The sequence below is a fragment of the Vicugna pacos genome, chromosome 35, assembly GCF_048564905.1.
Source record: "Vicugna pacos chromosome 35, VicPac4, whole genome shotgun sequence".
Lineage (NCBI taxonomy): Eukaryota > Metazoa > Chordata > Mammalia > Artiodactyla > Camelidae > Vicugna > Vicugna pacos.
The window spans coordinates 17,537,731-17,557,491 of NC_133021.1; the positions used below are offsets into that span (position 1 = coordinate 17,537,731).

At 54.4% G+C, this 19,761-nt stretch overlaps 1 long non-coding RNA gene and 1 pseudogene across 1 annotated transcript; one reads left to right on the plus strand and one right to left on the minus strand.

Annotated features, from left to right (window-relative positions):
• The first annotated feature begins 6,528 nt into the window (after positions 1-6,528).
• On the plus strand, positions 6,529-13,588 carry LOC140691539 (uncharacterized). Its single transcript, XR_012067251.1, has 2 exons — positions 6,529-6,603; positions 13,107-13,588. It is a non-coding gene; the product is annotated as an uncharacterized lncRNA (long non-coding RNA).
• A 3,976-nt stretch (positions 13,589-17,564) lies between these two features.
• LOC102536704 (cold shock domain-containing protein E1 pseudogene) lies at positions 17,565-18,882 on the minus strand (annotated as a pseudogene).
• Between the last annotated feature and the right edge of the window lie 879 nt (positions 18,883-19,761).

A 19,761-nucleotide genomic window follows, 5' to 3' on the forward strand; every position in this document is an offset into this window, starting at 1 on the left:
CTACGGAGACGTGGGCTTTCCTGGGAACACGTGCTGGACACACAGAGTCAGAGATCTGTTTCAGTAACAGGGTCGCCCAGGCACCTTCTTGCTTCATTGCATCTGGAATGGATTTCGGACAAGGATTTCCTCTCACCAAACCGAAGAGAATGCAGGGGACTCCTGTTGGAAGGCCCTGGCTGGGGTTCAGCGGCGGGGAGAGAAGACATGATGACATGGGTCTCTCTTTACGACTGTGGCCACAGCTGTGGCGCCTCCCATCCTCCCAGGGCCCCAGGGCCCGAGTGACAGCCTCCACCTGGAGGAGGGGCCGGGCTGCGGGGGAATCTGGGAGCAGGGCCTGGGCCCGAGCCGCCTCCACTCCTGGGGCCCAGCCACAGCCTGAACAAAGCTCACCAGTCACATCCTTCTCTCTGATCAAAATATTTATCAGGCTTCTTCAAAGGCCACTTGGGCTCTGGAAATCTTTCCCGGCAACTTACATGGGGCCAAAACCTCTCATCACAGAGCCTTGCTTGGGGGCAGGGCTGCTCTGGGGCTTGGGTGCTGCCCCCCAGGGCAGAGCTGACAGCTGGGCCCCAGCAGATGGCTTGGAGGTGCCACCTCCGAGGAAGTGGAGGCCTCATGGGTCCGATGGCATGAGTGTCTGCCACATGCCACTTCCAGAACCAGCCACCCCAGATGCTTCCTCTCCTCTGAGCCTCACAATGGCCCTCCAAGGGGATGTTGTGGTCACCTGCCCCCAGATAAGGGACCAAGGCTCAGAGAGGTTGAGGAACTTACCTAAGGCCACACAACCGGCAGGGAAAGAGGCAGCGCCGGGCCTGAATTATTCAAAGAGCGATTTCTTGCTTGCGTTCCTCTTGCTACACCACCTCCGAGCCTGAATCTGGCCACTGGATTCTCCTGGAAAGTCCCCACAGCTTGGGCAGGGACCTGCTCCATCCTTCCTGGAGGACTGGACTCCACAGCTGAGGCCCCTCCCAAGTTGCTCCCCACCTGCTCCCCACCTGCTCTCCTCTCTTCCCTCACCTCCTCTCTGTGTCTCACACCCGTTTTCCTGCATCAGTGTCCTCGTCTTCTTTAGAGAATTTTAGATGCCAAGGGCTGGTGGTGGTGGCTTCTCTCAGCCCCACCGTGACCGCAAGCCTGTCTCCGCACCTCAGACTGATGTCCTTGGACTCAATTCTCTCCAGATTTATCACCGATGTCTGATCCACAGCTGCAGCCACCCCCGGCCCCAGTGCCGCCCCCTAGCTCTTAAAAGACGTTTTACAAGCAAAATTTTCCAAGCAATCTAGAAAAATAGTAAACTCCTGGTCCCCAAAAGAATCTAGAAATTTTTCTTCAGCTCTTTAGCAGAAAAATTTCACTTCCAGAGTGACATCATTTCTTTGGTGCTAAGAAAGCGGCACATTTGGTCGGCTTCATTTCTGCGTCCTGGGGTCTAGAAGGTTCCCAGCATAAAGCAGAACCTAATACATATCTACCGGGGAACAGAGGGACCTTATCTTGACTTGGGTCAAGTTCAACAGCCTCATGCATGTGAGACGACGTCACACATTTGAGATGGGGCTCTCCACCCAAAATGCAGATGCCGCCTCTGAACTTGAGTGAATCAAAGGATGCTGTCTGCTTAATCTCCTGTAACAAACAAAAAGAGTTTGCTCATGAACTCTGGCCATCGGTCGTTGGCGTCGCCGTCCCCTTGTCCTGGGCGGAGGCAGATAAATGCACTTGGCAGAGGGGGACGGGCGTCTGCTGAGCATCTGCAGGACTCCAGCAGGAGTTAATAAGCTGCACTAACAAAGTTAGTTCTGGGCCTTTTGCTTTAAAAGCATCATCAAGCTTTTGGGAGAAAAGACCCCAAACAGGAGGCAAATGCTCGTCTGGGAATTCCTCTTGAAATTCTCCAGGCGTTGGTTAACGATAAACACAGCCATACAGTGAGTCGTTGCTCAAATGTGCTTTCTCCACCACGTCGTACGCTGTTGTGTTGAACATTTCTGCTCTGGCTTCTTGGATTTTGTTCCTTAAAAAGATCCCCCCAAATATATTAATGGAGGCAAGACTCTGAATAAAAAGTTCAATCCAAAAGGGCATTTAATCAAAGGCAGTAGCTTTCTCGGTTGGGGAGGGAGGGCATATGCAGAGGAGGGGGAGGGGGACCGTGAACTCAGCTGGCAGGAGTAAACGAGATCGCTTGCCCCGCTCCTGTCAGGAAGAACGGAATGAGGGTGAAAGAAAGTTTTATTTTTTATTTTTGTAAGAACTAGTTTATCCCAAGTCTTGTAAAATGCTCCATACACACCCAGCAAAGTGAGTATCGCTTCTGTCCCCGGAAAGCACGCTGCGCTGAAGGCCGCTTGCGAGTAGCTTTCTAGAAACCACTGGAAGCAAGTTTTAAAACTGAATTCCCCAACATGACTCCGGGGTCGTCGGCCTGATGCCAGTTTTCAGCTGTTTTTTTTTAACAGATGGCTGAATGGGAGCTCACAGCCCCAGTCTAACCGTCAAATGAAGGATGAAGACGTCTGACATATCATATGAGCACGAAGTTGAAAGGCGCTCTTCACCAAAACCTAGACAAATATCTGAATGCGTATTTTGGAACGGGAGATGATGTCCAGTTGGTCTGTTTTATAATATGTCTGTGTGCGGGGAATGGGGGAGGAACCAGGATTTAAAAATACAGCCGTCTGTCTCAGAGACATGGGTTATAAAAGCATAGGTTTTTCTTTCAGGAGTCTCTGAAGTTGGAAAGTATGAATTACATAGACTCATTAAAACTTTTTATGTTAAATTCAAAGAGTAAAATTAGAAGCCATGTTAATGATCCCGCCAGCCATACAACAACTGGCCAGCAGATGCTGGAGCCTTATGGTTAAGAGATTACATGGTTTGAGGCGGCGATTTACTGGATGTGTCCCGGGCAGAGAGGACGTGCAGCAAACATGTTATCAGACACAGAAAATATGCCGCCCTGGACAAGGGCCGTGCAAACCTGACGGCCCGCGATGCTTTCCAAGCTGTGCACTTTTCCACTAAACGGTTATTCCAGAGAGTTGGGGGTTTTTTTCTTTTTGTTAAGAATGAAGAGTTAATCTTATCCAAGTTCAGAGCCAGAAACCTGTCATATGAAATCCCAGCAAAGACCAGCATTCTTTCCAGCTTCCTCGCTTGCTGTGGGGCTGAGTTTCCCAGGGACCCACGCGCCGACTCGCTGTCAGGCAAAGCAGAGCTCTGCCATTCCGAGCTGGGGACGGCCCCCCTGGTGCCCGGGTCTCTCTCAGGGGAAAGACGCCGCTTACAGGGAGCAAATAAGGAAACCCGCCAGGCTGGGAGGGACTAGGGGCTGTCTTGGTTCAGGACACCGGGAGGTCCTAGTTTTGGTCCCCTGCAAAGGTGCCCAGCACACCGGTGTCCCAGGCGTCAGCTTCAAGCCTGCACATCTGACGCCTAGCCCTCCACACTGCAAACCTTCAGAATGAGGAAGAGCTGCAAGAGAGCTGTGAACGAAGGTGTGTCCACGGGACGGGGAGAGGATGCCACCAGGGTCCCCCATCAGGGGATGTGTCCCGGGAGATGGCACATGCAGCCCTTTCCACTCTGTTCTCTTTCATGGGCAGGAGGGGACAGTGTGACACGATTCTGCTGGGTCTGAGCTTCCAGGCGCCTTTCTCTTGTCCACGTGGCTTGCAGCAATTTAATTCTTTCTTTCAGGGACCCGGCAGGGCGCCATTGTTTTTCTGGTTTCCAGGGTGTACCCTACGCATTACCCAGGGTGAACGGGGGACGAATCCACTTTGAAGTGTCCTTGTAGAAGACACAGCTGCCTGCCCTCGAAGAGAATGACAGATTCCAAGAAACTAATCATGAGGCAAAATCTGGGGGTCCACACCTTCCACTCCTGCCCCCCCCCCACAGAGGCTCTGCTCAGGCTGGAAACACGCCAACGAGGAAGTGTGCCCAGGGGTCAGGTGGTGAGCGCCTCGCTCACCTAACCAGCTTCTCATAAACACCCACTGTGTACCGGGTTCTGAGCCAGCCGCGGGGCAGAGAAGCGGGGCTGAGCCCTGCGCCCAGGAGCTCATGCACGGTCTGACGGGGAGACACGCCTGACATCCGGGTCCCCGCTGCTCTGAGCTCTGGGGGAGGCAAGTGCTTGCCACCGGCCCACCTGAACTTATGGCCCTGGCCTGTCGCCTGCCAGCCCTTGGGTGGCTGACCTCCAACTACCCTGTCACCTGCCTGCTTCTCGGGATGGTGCCTGGTCTCCGGGCTGCCCTGAGGTCCCAGCGGAAGAGGAGACAGTCCCTGTGTCTGGGTCGCCACCCACATTTCCCCAGTTGGCCTGCTTCCCTCTTCCCCTTGATATCTGAAACCCAGAAAGCTGTGACTAAGTATAGCGGTGAGCCACCTGGGGACGTGGGAAATGCCGGGGGCCAGGTAACCACAGGTCTTCAGTTTAAAAGTTGTGACTTGTCACCACAAGAGCCCCTGTATTTGAGGAGCACGTTTCTCCACCACGCCCAGGACGGGCAGGGTTTCCAGGTGGCAGAGCTGCACCTGCACCTCCTCCGTGGCAGGCGGTAGGTGCCCATATGGAGAGGGACCGAAGTGGGCAAAAGTCCCCACTCCCCCCACCGTGAGGGAGCAGAGGATGAGAGCAGAGAGACGTAAACCGTGCATTTTATTAGGACGGAAACTGTCATGGAGAGAGAAGAATCAGGAAAGAGGGAGAGGACGCATTGCAGGGCCAGGTGGGGAGGTCATTATAAAGAGGGACCCATGGCGGTGGCAGTTAGAGCAGGAATTTGGAGGTGAGGAAGCAGCCATTCAGTTATCTGGGAGGTGCATTCCCAGTGGAAGAACAAAGGTGGGAGGTTGGAGCCTCCTGGAACCAGCAAGTGGCTGACGTGGCCAGCAGGCAGAGAGCGGAGAGCACAGGATGTGAGGCCAGAGGCACAGCCGGTCAATGTCATGGTCATGGGCCTTCTGCTCTGAGCAGGTGGGGCCTGGGGGCTCCGCCCACAGCAGGACGCACAGGGTGAGGTCTCGCTCTGCAGAGCAGGAAGCAAGGGCAGGAGCCACGGCCACGATCCAGGCAAGAGGGCTCCTGATCTATTCGTGGTGGACTGGGTGTGACCTGTGGAAGCAGGAAGGAAATCAGGGACAACGTCAAGTGTGCTGGCCTGGGTGCCAGGGTGGGTGAAGTTGGCATCAGGGAGCAGGCCTGGTATAGGGGCAATCTGAGTGAAGTTTGAGACACGCATTAAATACCCAAGTGAGGATGTCAGGTGGGAGGGGTTTAGAGGAGGGGCAGGCTGCAGACAGGAGGCTGGGATCACCAGCACAGAGATGCTTCTCCAGCACCGACCAGCTTGCGGGGGGAATGGGCGTGGCTAAAAGGGGCCCGAGGCTGAGCCCTGTGGGCAGGTGAGGTTGGACCCACTTCACCTCCCAGATCCAGAGGAGTCTCTTATTCAAGCTGCGTAAGGGGGTCTGCTTGGCCCTGTCCCAGCCCCTGTGGCCTCAGGAGACAGGCCCCCAGCCCACGTCATCTGGTCTATCGGGCTTTTTCCAGGCCAGGAGCATCAGTGATGTCGCTGAGGGCCACACGAAGCCAGGTGACCCACACGACCCCCAGTGCCACCAACCAGACAGCAGACAATCTACTCAGTGTGGCCCCAGCCTGGCCTGGGCTCCAGGAACCAAAGACAGGTCAGTAACTGCACGATTCTGCACAAAACGGCCCTGATATGTCCTGGGGCTTATGAGCAGCAGGTCAGACTGGCCTCCCACCAACCCCAAACCCACTCCCTCTCCTGGACCAAGTCCCAGGATGAAGGTTCCAGAAGGCTCCTCAGCCCGTGCCCCACTCCTGGCCTCTTCCGCAGAGTAGCTGGGAGCTCGGGTGACATTCCCAGGTCGAGCTTCCTCAGGCAGGAAGTCACATTTCCAGAACCCAGGCGCCTGGAGATCCCTCTCGATTTTTCGATTCCCATGTTATTTTAGAGGAAACCGGCCCCCTCGATTCACGCTGAAAAGTATTGACTGTAGAAATCTGCACATGTGGTGTTTTTTGTCTCTGTTTTTGAGCATATCATTAGATTTTTTTTTAATCTCATTTGGGCCAATTTCTTTTTTAAAAAAATTTTTTGAATTTTATTTGCTTCTTTGCAGTTTTTAAAATTTGTTTTGAGGGGGGGTAGTTAGCTTTGCTCACTTTCTTATTTCTTGATGGAGGTACTGGGCTTGGTCCCGGGGCCTTGTTCAGGCCAAACACGTGCTCTGCCACCAAGCGTGTGATCAGAAAGTCTGCAGGTTCTGAGTTTTTCCTGGGGGAGGCAGTGAGTGGCCTCCCTGGGAAAGGGTTTGAAGGCCCAGCTCCCAACTTGCTTGCCTCTAAGTAACGCCTTACTCTGCTCATCTATGAAATGGGAGTAATAACCATCCCCGGCTCACGGGGTCAGATGAGCTAATAATTGCCAAGTTCTTAGAATAGTGCGCGACCCACAGTGAGCCCTCACTGACCCCAGTGGCCATTATTACTCCCTGCAGGAGCGTGACAAACGGGCAGAGCCCTCTCGCCTGGACCAGGTTGGAGCTGTAATCAGAAAATAGAAAGTTTTACATTATTTAAGCCTCTGCACAGGCCAGGGCCCGCGTCACGTTGATCCGCAGCGTTCAGGGGTCAAACAGGGACATCTCTGGAGTGACTGGAGTTTCTCTCTCTTACACGTTCAACACAGCCTCGCCAGGTGGGCTGGGAGCGGTACGCATGAGCACCAGCTTGTCCCAAGAATGAAATCGAGGTTTGGAACCCAAAGGGACAGAAGCCAGATCGTAAGGCAGCCAGACGGGCAGAAAGCTGTCCCCATTGTGGCATTTTCTTTCCATCCGCAGACCTTCTTATGTGTCCTCGGGCGTCTGTCTCTGCTGGGGACCATCAGGCTTTGCCGGGAGAGGTGCAGATGTGGAGGCTGGGTTCCTGAGACTCGGGGGACTCACGTTAATTGCTCTGGTTCTGACAAGCAGCTGAGCTTCTGTCCCCCTGGTTGCTGGCTGGAGGGGACCTGGTGGGGCCGAGGGTGCAGGCTGAGTCCATGACCCTACGGCCACACCTCCCTGGCCGCAGGGAGCAGCTCCCTCACGCGCTCGGGAGACCTTCCTTCTTGCGGGGAGCCCTGAATTTTCCTGGGCATCTATACCTGCTGTCACCAGCGGTCTGCTCACAGTGGTGTTTCTGCTCCCACCTCAGGACATCAGCAGCCAAGCATTCGCTGGAGCCTCTGGGGCCCCTGGCTTCAGCCTCCACTGAGGCAAGAACACCCAGGAAAGCACAGATTTGAGGTCCTAGTTCCTACTTGTCCTAACAAGTGGTAAAGCACAAACATAACTATTAAAATAAAAAGTGCTCATCTGGGCGACACCAAGGTCACCCAGCTTGCCTCGAATAGACTGTCCTCATGCCTTGGGACGGGCCATATGGGAGGCTTTCCCTGAGGACCTGGGAGGGTCCTTAGACTCATCGCAGAACCCATTTAAGACACTTGTAAACTGAGGCTCTGGGACAGTTGAAGCGTCCTCAATGCAGAACAGCTGATGCCCTGCTGCGCCCACCCACCCCTCCCAGAAGGTGCCCCTGGACCCCTTGCTTTCTCCGGGATCCCAGCCCCAGTGGCCTCTCTCCCCCTCTCCCTGATCTCTCAGGAGCTCTGCACAGCCTCTGGCTTGGGCATCTACTCCTGGCTGCCCTCCAAACTGTCTTCCTATGATCCCCCAACCTCTAGGCTAAGCCCCAGGGGCCACCCTAGAGACACAAAGGGAAATGAAACCCAGTTCCAGCCTTGCACCAGCAACATGTGGCCCCTGGGGCGACCCTTTGGCCTCAGGCTCTGCCACCACAGTCAGGGCTGCCCAGAGTCTCAGGCAGGACCTTCCTGGAATTGTAACTCCAGAGGCGGGAAGCTCTGGTGTCCAGCGAAGGGAACCAGACCACGAGGGAAGATGTCGGCCCAGCATTGGGGATTTCATCTGAAGCTATAGAGCCTGGCTCTGTCTGCTGGTCCCAGAAGTGGGGTTCCGTGGAATGCTGGTGTTCCTTGAGATGTCCTGTAAAAGCAGGCTCTGTGATCAAGGAAATTTGGGTAATACAGCAGACTCTAATTGCCCTTCGGAGCTTTGGACACTGTTAGCTTATAAAGGACTCCCAGTAATCCTAGAGCCGAGAAATTTGTTCAGCCCAGCACGTTCCCATCACCTCTGATCCCAGAATCCTTTCCTTGCAGACCACAGTGGAGAGGATCACGGCGGGGGAGGGTAGAGCTCAGTGGTAGAGTGCGTGCTTAGCATACGTGATCTCCTGGGTTCAATCCCCAGTACCTCCGTTAAAAAAAAAAAACCACTGAGTTATGTTAAGGTCCTTCCAGCTCAAATATCTTTTTTCCTCTGATCTGGTGGCGAGCTCTCAAAATTTGGGACAGAGCGACTGATCTTTCAGTGATGGTAACAATTTCTGGTAATTGCTGGTTTGAAGCCTTCTTTCCTCTTTCTCCCGTAAGAAACTGAACCACCGGGGGAAAAATAAATTTCTGGCTTCAAATGGAAGTAAACAGCTGGAGCTGATGAATTCCAGAAGCAAGTGTTCCTATAAGCATCCATGAGAGAGCGGGACAGGGAGACAGGGATGCCACGAAGCCTGTGTAAATATAATTACTCCTGAGTGGAGCAACTCCAGCATTTTCCACCGGGTCGCAGGGAGGTCACTGGGAGGCCAGCTGTCCAAATATGGCTGCTGATTCCTCTGGGTCAGCAAAGTGTATTAAAAAAGAGATCTTTGGGAGAGAAGTTTCTTGCCACATCCTAGTAAGTATCTCCAAATGCATGAGATCTTACATTTAGGGCTGTGGTTTCCGAACCTTTTTCCAAAGCATGAAAAGCCCCTTTTCCAGGGGAAATCTTACTCAGAACCCCTTCCCATAACCTCAGGCCGGCCTCTGAGGCCACCTCAGGAAACCCCAGGAATCCAGGCTGAAAACTCATGGTCCAGGGCCTTGGGGCCCAGAGCTCAGGCCTCACACTAGAAACTTCTGGAACCTGGGTGCTTGTTAGGCATGCAGCCGCTGGGCCCCACCCAGACCCACCCGACCCGAGCCTCTCCGGCCTCAGACCATCTCCGGAGGGGATTCGTGTACATCACGGTTTACAAGGCCCGTGGTGGTGGGAGGGGGCTTGAGGCCTGAAGGTTGCTCCCTCTGTTGGATCATTCTAAATGCCTGCACGAGGCATCTTGCAAATGAGTCTGGAAATTTCGTTTCCCACGCAGGTACCGCCTCAAGTAGGGTAACCCAGGACAGCCCTGTCATCGGCCTGACGCTCCTCGTCTGTCAGGTCAAATGCGTGCCCCTCCCTGAGCTCATGGAAACCGCAGGAGAGAAGAAGTGAGGGCGGCCCAGAAAGAGGCAGGAGAGGAGAGAGCAAAATGGTGAAAATAGAAACTGTGATTTAATTTCTAAATTCCAAGCCCTGGAATTTACCAGAGTTCCAGGGCTTGCGCCCAGCTCTCCCGCCGCCCCTCTGGATGGCCTCGGGCAGGTGAACGAAGGCGCCGTCCCATTTATCTCCACTGTCAGAGAGGGGCAGGGGATGATGGCGAGGAGGCAGGGGTGCTGGTGGTGCCCTGAGATGACTGGCAGGCAGGAGGCACCCAGAGCCGCCCGGGTGCCCAGGACGTATCCATCCCGAGTCAGGAGGCCTGGACCCCGGCCCCGGGTGGCCCCTCCGCTGGGTGGTGCTGGCCCCAGAGGCCTTTCTGCGGCGTGCTAGGAGCCTCTGCAGCCTCTCTGGTTTCTTGGCACCTCAGACCACTTGATCTCAGTCCAGCGATTTGCTCTTATAAACAAGAGAGGGAAAAAAATAGAAGGGTTGTGGAAAACTGACACAGAGAATTAGGTCGCCCTGGAAATGCTAAGACATCAGCAGAGCGCTTGATGAGCAGGACTCCACTTGGTGGCCTCTGACAGCCGCCGGGGGCAGAGAAGGCAAGACAGGACAGGCAGGCCAGTGGAGGTCAAGGCGGACCACCCTCTGACCTCTGCCTTCCTGCTGCAGAGGGCGAGCCAGCGGCCCGCCCCGATGGTGAGTGCCTGGGACCTGGGATCTGGGAGTCTGGGATCCTGACACCCGAAGCAGGCTGCCCCTCCTTGGGCAGATCAGCATCTCGCTCTTCTAGGAGCAGGACGCTAAGCTGCCCTCCCCTCCTTCCAGAACCCCGTGGTCCGACTTCTGTTCCCTCAGTTCTGGTGCCGACGACGTGTTCATGGGGCTGGAGCTGTCACCACCACTGGCCCTGTAAAAATGCCTCAAATGATGAAAGCTGGTCTCCCACTCTACTGTAAGCCTTTAAGCCACTTAGAAGACTATTTTTACTCTAAATGCCTCTTTGCATAGACAGTCACCAGCCGTGGGAACACATTTACACCTTGGAGCAGCAGAATGCATTTTAATTGCTTTAATAAGAGCTGGGAGAAGGAGCAGAGAGGGAAGGCCCTCTCCTGCTCAGTTAAAGGCGGCTGGAGGAGCCTGGGGCAACGGACCACCTGTCTCCTGGAGCCGGGGCGGCAGGGAAAAGGGGGCTGCCACCCATCCTGGGGGAGGAGGGAGGGCCTGGAAGGAAAGGGAGCTTATAGGTGGTGACTGGATTTAACTAAAGAAAGAAGCAAATGGAAGAAGCCTTGTGATGCGGTGGAGTGAGCACTGATCCTGAGATTAGCTTTGAGGCAAGTTATTTATCGATTTCCACATCTGTAAATGGGTGCAATGATATCGCTCTATTCATGTGATGAAGATTAAAAAAAAAAAAAAGAGGTTTCCACATCCATTAAGCACCACGCAGCATATGGTCTCTGCTGTCGATCAGGCACTGACTACGAGACGGGCCCCGAAAGGGAGGCAGTGATCACTGTGCCCATTTTACAGATGAGAAAAGCAAGGAGGTTAACTAACTTGCCCAAGGTCGCGTGGCTGGCAGGCAGGGGAGCTGGGCTTCAGATGCAGGGCTGCTTGGCTGCGTCTTCACCTCAGCAAGCATGTGTGGCTGCGATGCTTCCTGGGGACTGGGCAATGGGACAAACCCACATGCCTGAAACAGCAGCCTGAGTCCATGAAAGAGCTCCTCTTCTGCTCAGCTGCACCACAGTGTGTGCCCCCGCCCCAGTGTGCACCACGCTGGAAGGGGTGGGGCTCTTCTGTCATCGCAGTGCCAGCCCTGAGTCAGGAGGGCAAGGAGCTGACTTGCAAAAGTCCTTCTTCAGAATCCTGTGCCCCAAGTTTGGTTAGATGTTGAGGGGGGTGTGGTGGAGGCGGAGGACCGGAACATGCTCTGGCTGGCAGCAAGCGCCTGTGTGGGTCTACACTTCCAGAGGAGAGAGTGTAGACCTCCCTCACTGGGACTCGTCCCAGTGACTCGGGTCAGTCCCGAAGTGCCCACTGAAACCCACTCCTTCCAAGGGGGCTTCGCATGAAGAGCCTTCCATCCCCATTCTCGGTGCGGAGATGTCAGGAAGCCACCTCCATCCAGGTGCCTGCTCTCCAGGGGACACACCCCTGTCCCCTTGTCCATGGGGCGGATAGGGCCGAGCCCTCAAAACTTCCAGCCTCCTGCACCCAGAGCTCCTCCCCTGGTTCCGTCCACCCCGCGTCCGCTCCCCGTCCTCACCTGCACGTGACAGCAACAGGACAACCCATTCTCCGCCTCCACCACGAAAGAGAGCTTCCCAGGTGGTGGGAAGGCGGGAGCATGGGAGCCCTGCAGGCAAAACCCTTGACAGCAACCGTTCCCAGGAGAGCTGAAGGGGGAGGGGTCTGTTGTCACTGGGTTCATGCTCCAGGGATGAAGATGGGCTCTCTGTAACTGTCCACATGACATTGCTGCTACTTCATCTGCATTTTTGGAATGCCTCCTTGAAATCCTAAAAACCTGGAAAGATATCAGCCATTCCCCTTCTGAGCCAGCGGGAACATCAGAGAACAAAGCCGCCAGCCAGACCCCCTGCTCCATGGTGCATGGGACGTGTGACTTCGGGTTTGCTGTGTACCTTCAGTGGGAGGGGGTGATGCTGGGTGAGGCAGAGAGAGGAATCCAATCCAGCCGGACCCCAAAGCCCCAGCCCTCTGCCCTCACCTCCAGCCCCTCGCCCCTGGGCCACCTGTCTGTCTAGGTCTAGGCCAGATGGGGAGGGGAGGGGTTGGCTCTGTCCCCTGGAGGGAGGACGGCTCTTGCCTCCTCTCCCTTCTTCTGCTCTCCCCTTATTAAAATACAGTTATGTAACTAACAAGTCAGATGGGTTCCCTGCGGTGCGTCCACTGGTCCTGCACCCTCCCAGAGCCAGGGGTCCCACAGGGGTCTGAGCAGGGCCAGCACCTGGCCAGGACTCTGGGACCAGGCTTGGGGGAAGTCTAGAAGGAACCCTATGTCCCCCCACCCCGTATTCATGTTCCTAAGCTTTCTGAGAGAAATTGCTCTCAAACTGAAGGCTGGAAGGAAGGGGTCAGAGGGAACCAAGCGGAAAACAGGAGAAGACGCCTCAGGAAGGAAGGCGGGCTCGGGTCAAACTGTGAGCTCACTCCTGTCTCGTTCGAGGCAGATCCCGCGGGCCGGCCACCTGTCAGTTGGTTTTCTTCCCTGGTGGAGACGCTGGGTCTCTGTGAGGGACACAGAGCCTGGATTCTCCTGGGGGAAATGAGGGAGAAAATGGATGAGACACATCTCCTCTTCAGAACATTCTGAGCTGTTCAACCCCAGATCCCAGAGCATGAGATGTCCATCCCTAATTTGAACGCAGACCCCTGGGTAACAGCACAGTCTCCCACACCTGGGTCATGTTTTCTTTATGGAGTCGGGAAGGGCAAAGGAGGACAGGCCCAGCCCCATTCCTCTGGTGTCTGCCCAGTGTCACCGACAAGCTGGGGTTCTCTGATTAAATCATAACCTCCTCACTTGGCTTCCTGGCATCGGGGAGGGACATGGGTCAGGCTGCTCATGCGACATCCGTGACTTCACGATTGTCTGCATTTCTCTTCTGTTGTTTATTCCCAAACAGCTGGAGGCCCGAGAGGGAGTTTGCCAAACCGGGATGTCCGCGGATGTTCCCAGGGGCTGACACCATCCGGGCAGGCAGCCCTGGGACCAGGGGGCAGGACCAGGGGCCGCGATGTTGGTGTTTGTGGGACTTGAGTTCATCTCACAAGGAGCCATGAGGGCCTTTCTCAGGCCTCTTCCGTGGCCTCTGAGGATGGAACCGGGTCCACCTTCTCGTCTCCCTCCCACCACACCTGTGCCAAATTCCCTCCTCCGCGGACCGTCATTCCTGCCTCAACGTCCTGCACCACCAGGTGCCGCCTTGATCATCTCTGCCATGTCCACGCCCCATACGTGACAGTCTGCTACCCACTCGATCTTTTTCCCTTAAATGGGCTCACGTTTGTACTTCGATGGATTCGTCAACAATTACTGCACTAAACGAGGAGAGTAGTCTCACTTGTGAGACGCAGGAGTGAACATAAAACATGTCCTCAGAAGGTTGCTACTGCCTGCAGGCTTGCTCTCTGCTCCTTGGGAAGGGGGGAATGTCATGTGGGGAAGGGGTGCAGGGACCCGCAACATGTCAGGGCTCCCTCTGACGTCACCGGGTGGGGCGGAAGAGGATGGGGATGGGGGTGTCTTTCGCCGTGGGTGCAGAATCACTTGGCTGGTCTCTGGACTGTGATGCTGGGATGATCCCCACCATAATCCGGCCCCTCCCTTGCTGCCTCACGTCACAGTGCTGTGGCCTTGGGACCTCTGGGTGGTCCAGCTCCATGTCGTCATTGAGTCCTCATCACACCGCACCTCCCTGCAGCATCCGATTCCCCTTCCCTCCAGGAAAGCTCTTCCTTGGCCCTGGCACCATGGCCCTGCCTTCTAGATTGTTCCTCCTGTTCAGCCCCATTCAGAATTCCTCCCTCTCTCCCCATCATTTGTATGCCAGTGCAGTGAATGGCCAAGAGTCATTTAGACATCTCTGGTCACAAGGACCAGGGGGCTGCCTCACTAACCCAGCATCCTTGGACGTCCCTCCAGGACAGGGACCGGTGCATTGCTGGGCAGGGGCAGGGAGTGTCTGGGGGGACCTGGAGCCTGCAGCCAGGTTGGCGTGGAAATGTTGCAGAAAAATGTGTTACAACTCAGTTGTGACAGCAACCTGGATCCGGGCGAGAGACCAAGCAGCACTCGGAGAGTTGGAGAACTCAGGTTCATTATGCCAGCAGACCCAGAAGAGTTAACACTCCAAGCTCTGGACCCCATCTGTAGGTTTACACAGGCCTTTATAGGCTGCCAGTTTTACACTTTGCAACATCATATGCAAATAAAGTACAACAGAAGTTGACCAACCAGGAACAAGCTTTGTAGAAATAGACCAATCAAGAGTGAGATAAATAACCAATCAGGAGTGAAGGAAATAACCAATCAGAGTGAGCTCAGGGAACCAATAGAATTTTAGGGGTAAGTAAGCCGTTTCAGAGGCAAAAAGTGAGATAGAACCTCTGGGCCAGGAAACAGGATGGTGCTGGCAGGAGAGTAGTGGCCCTGCTTGGGGGTCCTGCTGGTCTTTTCATAGGGCTTCCCGCCTCAGTACCAGCTGACCACAGGGCCTGTCAATAATCAGGGCCTGGCCTTGTGGCTTCCAGGTCACTGGACACTTGATGCCTAAAGGACAGTCAGAGCCTGTCAGGGTCAGTGCCTCTGTCAGCCCAGCCAGGGACCCCAGCCCCTGTGTCTCTCCCACCCACCCACCCACCCACCCACAGAGACACTGTGGGGCTTTTGGGGCCACTAATTGCTACTGAGACCTTACCTGGGGTGAGGAGGGCCCCTTGGCACCTGTTTCCAGTTTCTCAGAGGCTTAATCCTCAGGTCGGGGACACCAGAGGTGGTGCCACTTCACTGGGTCCTGCTTGTGACTCTGCTGGGTGTGACTGTCCTGGATGTGACTGCAGTATTTTTGCTCCGATGGGCAGGAAGAGCCCAAACCTTGTGTCCTGTGCTCCTTAAGGTGGGAGATGCAGGGAAACGGAACTCACCATGGTCCCCATCGCGGGGGAGCCCAGTGACGGTGGAACTGCGGGTGCTGCTGCAGTGCTGAGCGCCCACCTGCCCCCACGGCTGCCCATCCCGGGCCTGATGCTAGCCCGTCCCAGGGACGGCAGGCTGACCCTGGCCGCCAGGCTGCCCAACTCCAGGGCTAGGCGCACTCCTCATGGCGAGAACGGATGAATCAAGCATGTCTGGTGTTTTCACACCTATTGAAGTGTGAGCTGAGACCAGGATGCTGAGTAATGGGATGAACTCCACTTTGCCTTATCCGACAAGTCCTTTTGCTACGCTGTCCTGCCCTGGGCCCCAGGCATCCTCAGAGCAGAGAGGGAACAAAGGCCAGGTCTGGAGATACAGTTCTTTGTTTGAAACAGAGACTTGGTTGGGGGGGGGGTAGAAAACAGTACTTTTCCCCACCAGGCATGGCACAGGCCTGGCATGGGGCCTGGAGGGACCCACTAAGTGCTGGGGTCCTGAAGTCTACATGGCAGGGAGCTGGGGGGCTCTGAGGATGGAGGTCTCCCCTCACCACCACCCCCGCTTCGGTGTTGCCAGCCCAGCCTATGCCCAGGTGCCCAGCCTTGCTGGGGGCCACTGGGTGGACACAGGGTGGCCCCCAGGATGGTGGGACTGGATTGTGCCAACCTGGGATACCGACAAAGGAAGGCCAACACGACCCTCAGTCATCATCACGGGACTTCAATACGCAGCTCCTTGACAGAAAACACAGAAACAGTGACTTGGCTCTTTTTCAACAGATCACGTCACTCTTTGCCCTTGGAGATGTTACAAGGCCGTCAGGCACATGGTCCAGAGTCTAGTTTTACGAGTTGGTTGCTTAGAAGTGCGACTGTGTGTTGGGTCAGTGGATGCACAAATCTTTGGAGGAGTCAGAGGTTAGGAAAAAAGATTAAAGCGACTATAACACCACAAACTGTGTACAAAATGTATTATGGACTTTAATTGGCAGGTTGTTCTTTTTTTGTTTTTGTTTTTTGTTTTTTTCTGCCTCACACAGCTTGAGGCAGTGGTTTCCAGAACAGTCTGTAGTTTGGATTTAAAGCGACCTTGTAGAAATACTCCATTATCAAAGATGCTGTCAGTCAGAGTGCTGGCAGGGCCCCAGGAGGCTGGTCCTCTGGGTGACTCAGGCAGGGGCTGGGCCCGGACCAGGAGCTCCTGGAGTCCAGCCTGGGTGGGGACAGGGCTGGCCAGGGTCAGCCCAAGGGCTGAAAACTCATAAGTCCAAGTCCTCATTTGTCTCTCATTTGCCTGCCTGACTTCACAATTAAGAAACTGGGTCCTAGGGGCTTATCTGCTGCTCTTTTTTGTTTCCTCCTAAAGAGTTTGCATTCGGCGTGGGCCGTAGACACAGACTCCTCCCTGCCCTGACCTCCTGAGCCCTGGGTGGTTCTGGTCCCGCAGCCCAGCACTGGGAGGCCAGATGGGGCGGGAGGCCTCCATGGGTGGAGATGGCACTTTACACTTCTGGACTCCTCCTCCCCGTGTTTCTTGGGCGCTGAGAGCCCATAGGCCGTGGGCGCTGTAGCCTGGCCTCCTGCGAGTGTCTCATTTCACACTCAGTGTGTGAGCTCCATGGAGCCAGAACCCAGCCCCGTGGCCCCTTGCTTTGCCCTCGTGTTATTAAGAGGATTCGATACGTCGTCTGGATTGAATGGAACATCCCAGACCTGGTGTTCTGACCTCAGACACCCGGGCCTGGAGGAGGGCCATAAGAACAGCCAAAATCTGTGGGAAAGGTGCTGGCCACAAACTTGCCATTTGAGTCTTAATCAGGACAGCATCCACTCAAAGACAGCATCCTTTAAAGCCAGCATCCCTTGGCCCAGGTGCCAACATCTTGTCAGGCCTCACACTCAGGGAAGGGGTCTTCAGTGCCCATTTCCACCCACACGGGTACCCCTGCAGCCCTTCAGCTCCAGGCCGAGTTCTGACCCCAGTGCGGCTTGGAATTCAAAGCCAGTTCTTTCCTGAGCGTGAAGATCACAGAAACCTCAGCACAGAGAGGGCCCAAGAGTTTGCTGAGTCTTGAGCGCTGAGCCCACCTGGCCTCTGTATGTGCTTCCCACCTGGAGTCGTGGGCTGGGGCTGCTGTAGCTGAGAAAAAACGGACAAAGAACATCTCCCTACTCTGGATGCGAGGGTCTAAAAGCAGGGTGTCTGCAGGGCTGGCTCCTCCGAGGGCTGCCCGGGAGACTGTCTCAGGCCTCGGCCCTGTCTTTCTGGTGCTTGGCTGGTAGGCTTTGGACAGTCCTGGGCCATAATCCTCGGCTCACAGCAGCATCACCCCCATCTCCGCCTTCATGTTCGCGTGGTGTTCTTGTGTGCGTGTCTGTGTCCAACTCTCCCCTTCTTTTAAGGGCCCAGCCATATTGGATTGGATCCCACCCTAATGAACTCATCCTTACTTAACCAATTGCATCAGCAACAAGCCATTTCCAAAGAAGGCCATGTTCTGTGGCTCTCGGGGTTGGGACTTCAGCATTGGAGCTGGTAGCTCAATGCCATCCTGAACTTCTTTCACACGGAAAAAGAGCTTCTTGCTATCTCCTACTTCATAGTTAATGAAGCCAAACTGATCTTTCACACACTCCACTGTGGCCCTACGTACGCAGGGGTGTGATGTTATAGGCCATAGTCTGTGCACTTTGGCCCAGGACACATAACTGGAACTTGACACTCTCCCCTTTTTGTAGGCAATCCCCTTGGTTGGCCATCCCAACTATGCCAAATGGATAGACTTCACCTTTCATATCCCCTTCCTCCACGATCTCGATCATTCCTTGGTGCTCAGTCTGTGTTGGATCAACACTTCTCAAGGGGCGGATGACTTTACCATAGTAGATGGTGGGATCAGCTTCCTCAGTAATGCCGTTCACCAAGTGTGTTTTGTTCACTTTTCCTGCCCTGACTTTGTTGCCTTTGCCTTCGGACAGGCTGTACTCGAGCATGTCCCCCAGTTCCAGGCTATCAGTATCACCAGAGAACTCACTGTAATGGAAGAAGGTTTCCTTATCATGATTGGCTGTTTCAATAAATCCAAAATTATCCTTCAGACTGGCCACATAACCCAAGAGCCTCTTGGAGTTGGAATTACGACCTAAGAGTTGTACACAAGTTGCAATCTGCTGTCCAGGCCTCTGTTTGTCACTAATACTAAATTCAACCTTGTCTCCTATTTCAGGAGAAGTAGATCCTCCCACATCCTTGGCTTGAAAAGCAATAGTCAGTTTCACCCCACAGTCATCATAAGCAATAATACCATCCTCAGCCTCCTTTTCTTTGCCTTTATTTGGGCTAGGGGTTTTAGGATTGGAAAAAGTGGCTTCTTTCTCTACAGTGCCCAGAAAACGATGTTCTGAATGGGAGTGGAATGAAACCGTGCCCTTGGGAAATTTTTTAATCCTAATAGCATGATTTCTTTGGGCAGAGAGCAGATCAGGAACCACAGTAAACTCTACTTCATCTACAATATGGAGCTGGTTACCATCCAGAATTTCACTGAAGTGGAAGAACATACGAGCATCACGATCCACACACTTGATGAAACCAAAACCATCTCTCATGGCAGCAATCACACCCATTTCTCTGGCTTCACTAGTGAACTGAAATGTATTTGACAGAACTTCTATGTTGGTTGCTCGCTCTAATTTGTCATGACGATCTGTTGAGATATTAAACCTAACATGGTCGCCTTCCCCCAGGGTCACCTTGGATTTCGTATCTTTGTCTCCAAAGGGAAGTTCTTTAGGAATCACAAAATCAACTTTGATGCATCCTGGCAATGGGTCATTCTGGCTTTTACTGGGTACTTTTGGGATAACTTTGGTTACAGTTCCTTCAAAATGTTCAATGCTGATATCTTCAAAAATAACTGTTCCTTGAGGCAATAGTCTGACATCAGTTGCAATTTCTTTACCATTTCTGTCCTTGATTGTGAATTCCACGTCATCTCTTCTTGAATTCATCTGCGCGCAGTGTCACACACCACATGATGGGGAGAAGGTTGAACACGCTGCTGTTCCCGCAGAGTAAGCAGTCCTTGTAAAGCCAGACTGCGTAGGGTGCTTTGCGATACGGATTCCCCCCCAACCCCGAGTTATTAGAATATGTTCAGTCAGCACGTTCGGGCTCTGTCTCAGCAACACATCAAGTGAACGTCTCAGGTTGTGGGCAGGACCTCAGTTTGTCTTGGAAGGTAGGGCTGAGGGAAGCAGGGATGTGGGGAGTGGGCGCTGGCTGACTGTGGACTGGAGGACAGAGCCAGTACATCCAGGTGTATCCAGTGGCCCCTGTCCCTCCCTCCAGCCTGCATCTCAGGTCTGATGCTCCGCCAGGGTACCACTCCCCCCACATCCGCTCCTACAGTGCTCTGCACACAGTAGGTGTGACTCATCCAGTCTCCCTCTGCTCAGCAGACATGCCTGAGAGAAACCACACCTACTGGTGAAAACTTCCCCCAGACCTGCCAGTCAGGCTGGATGGCTAATGGTGGTGGGGGAGGGGCGGGGAGGACATGGAGTCAAACATGGTTTGCAAAGTCTTCAGCGAGAAAACCTGCTGTGAAATAGTCCTGCTTGGCTCTAAGACGAGCCTCTCTG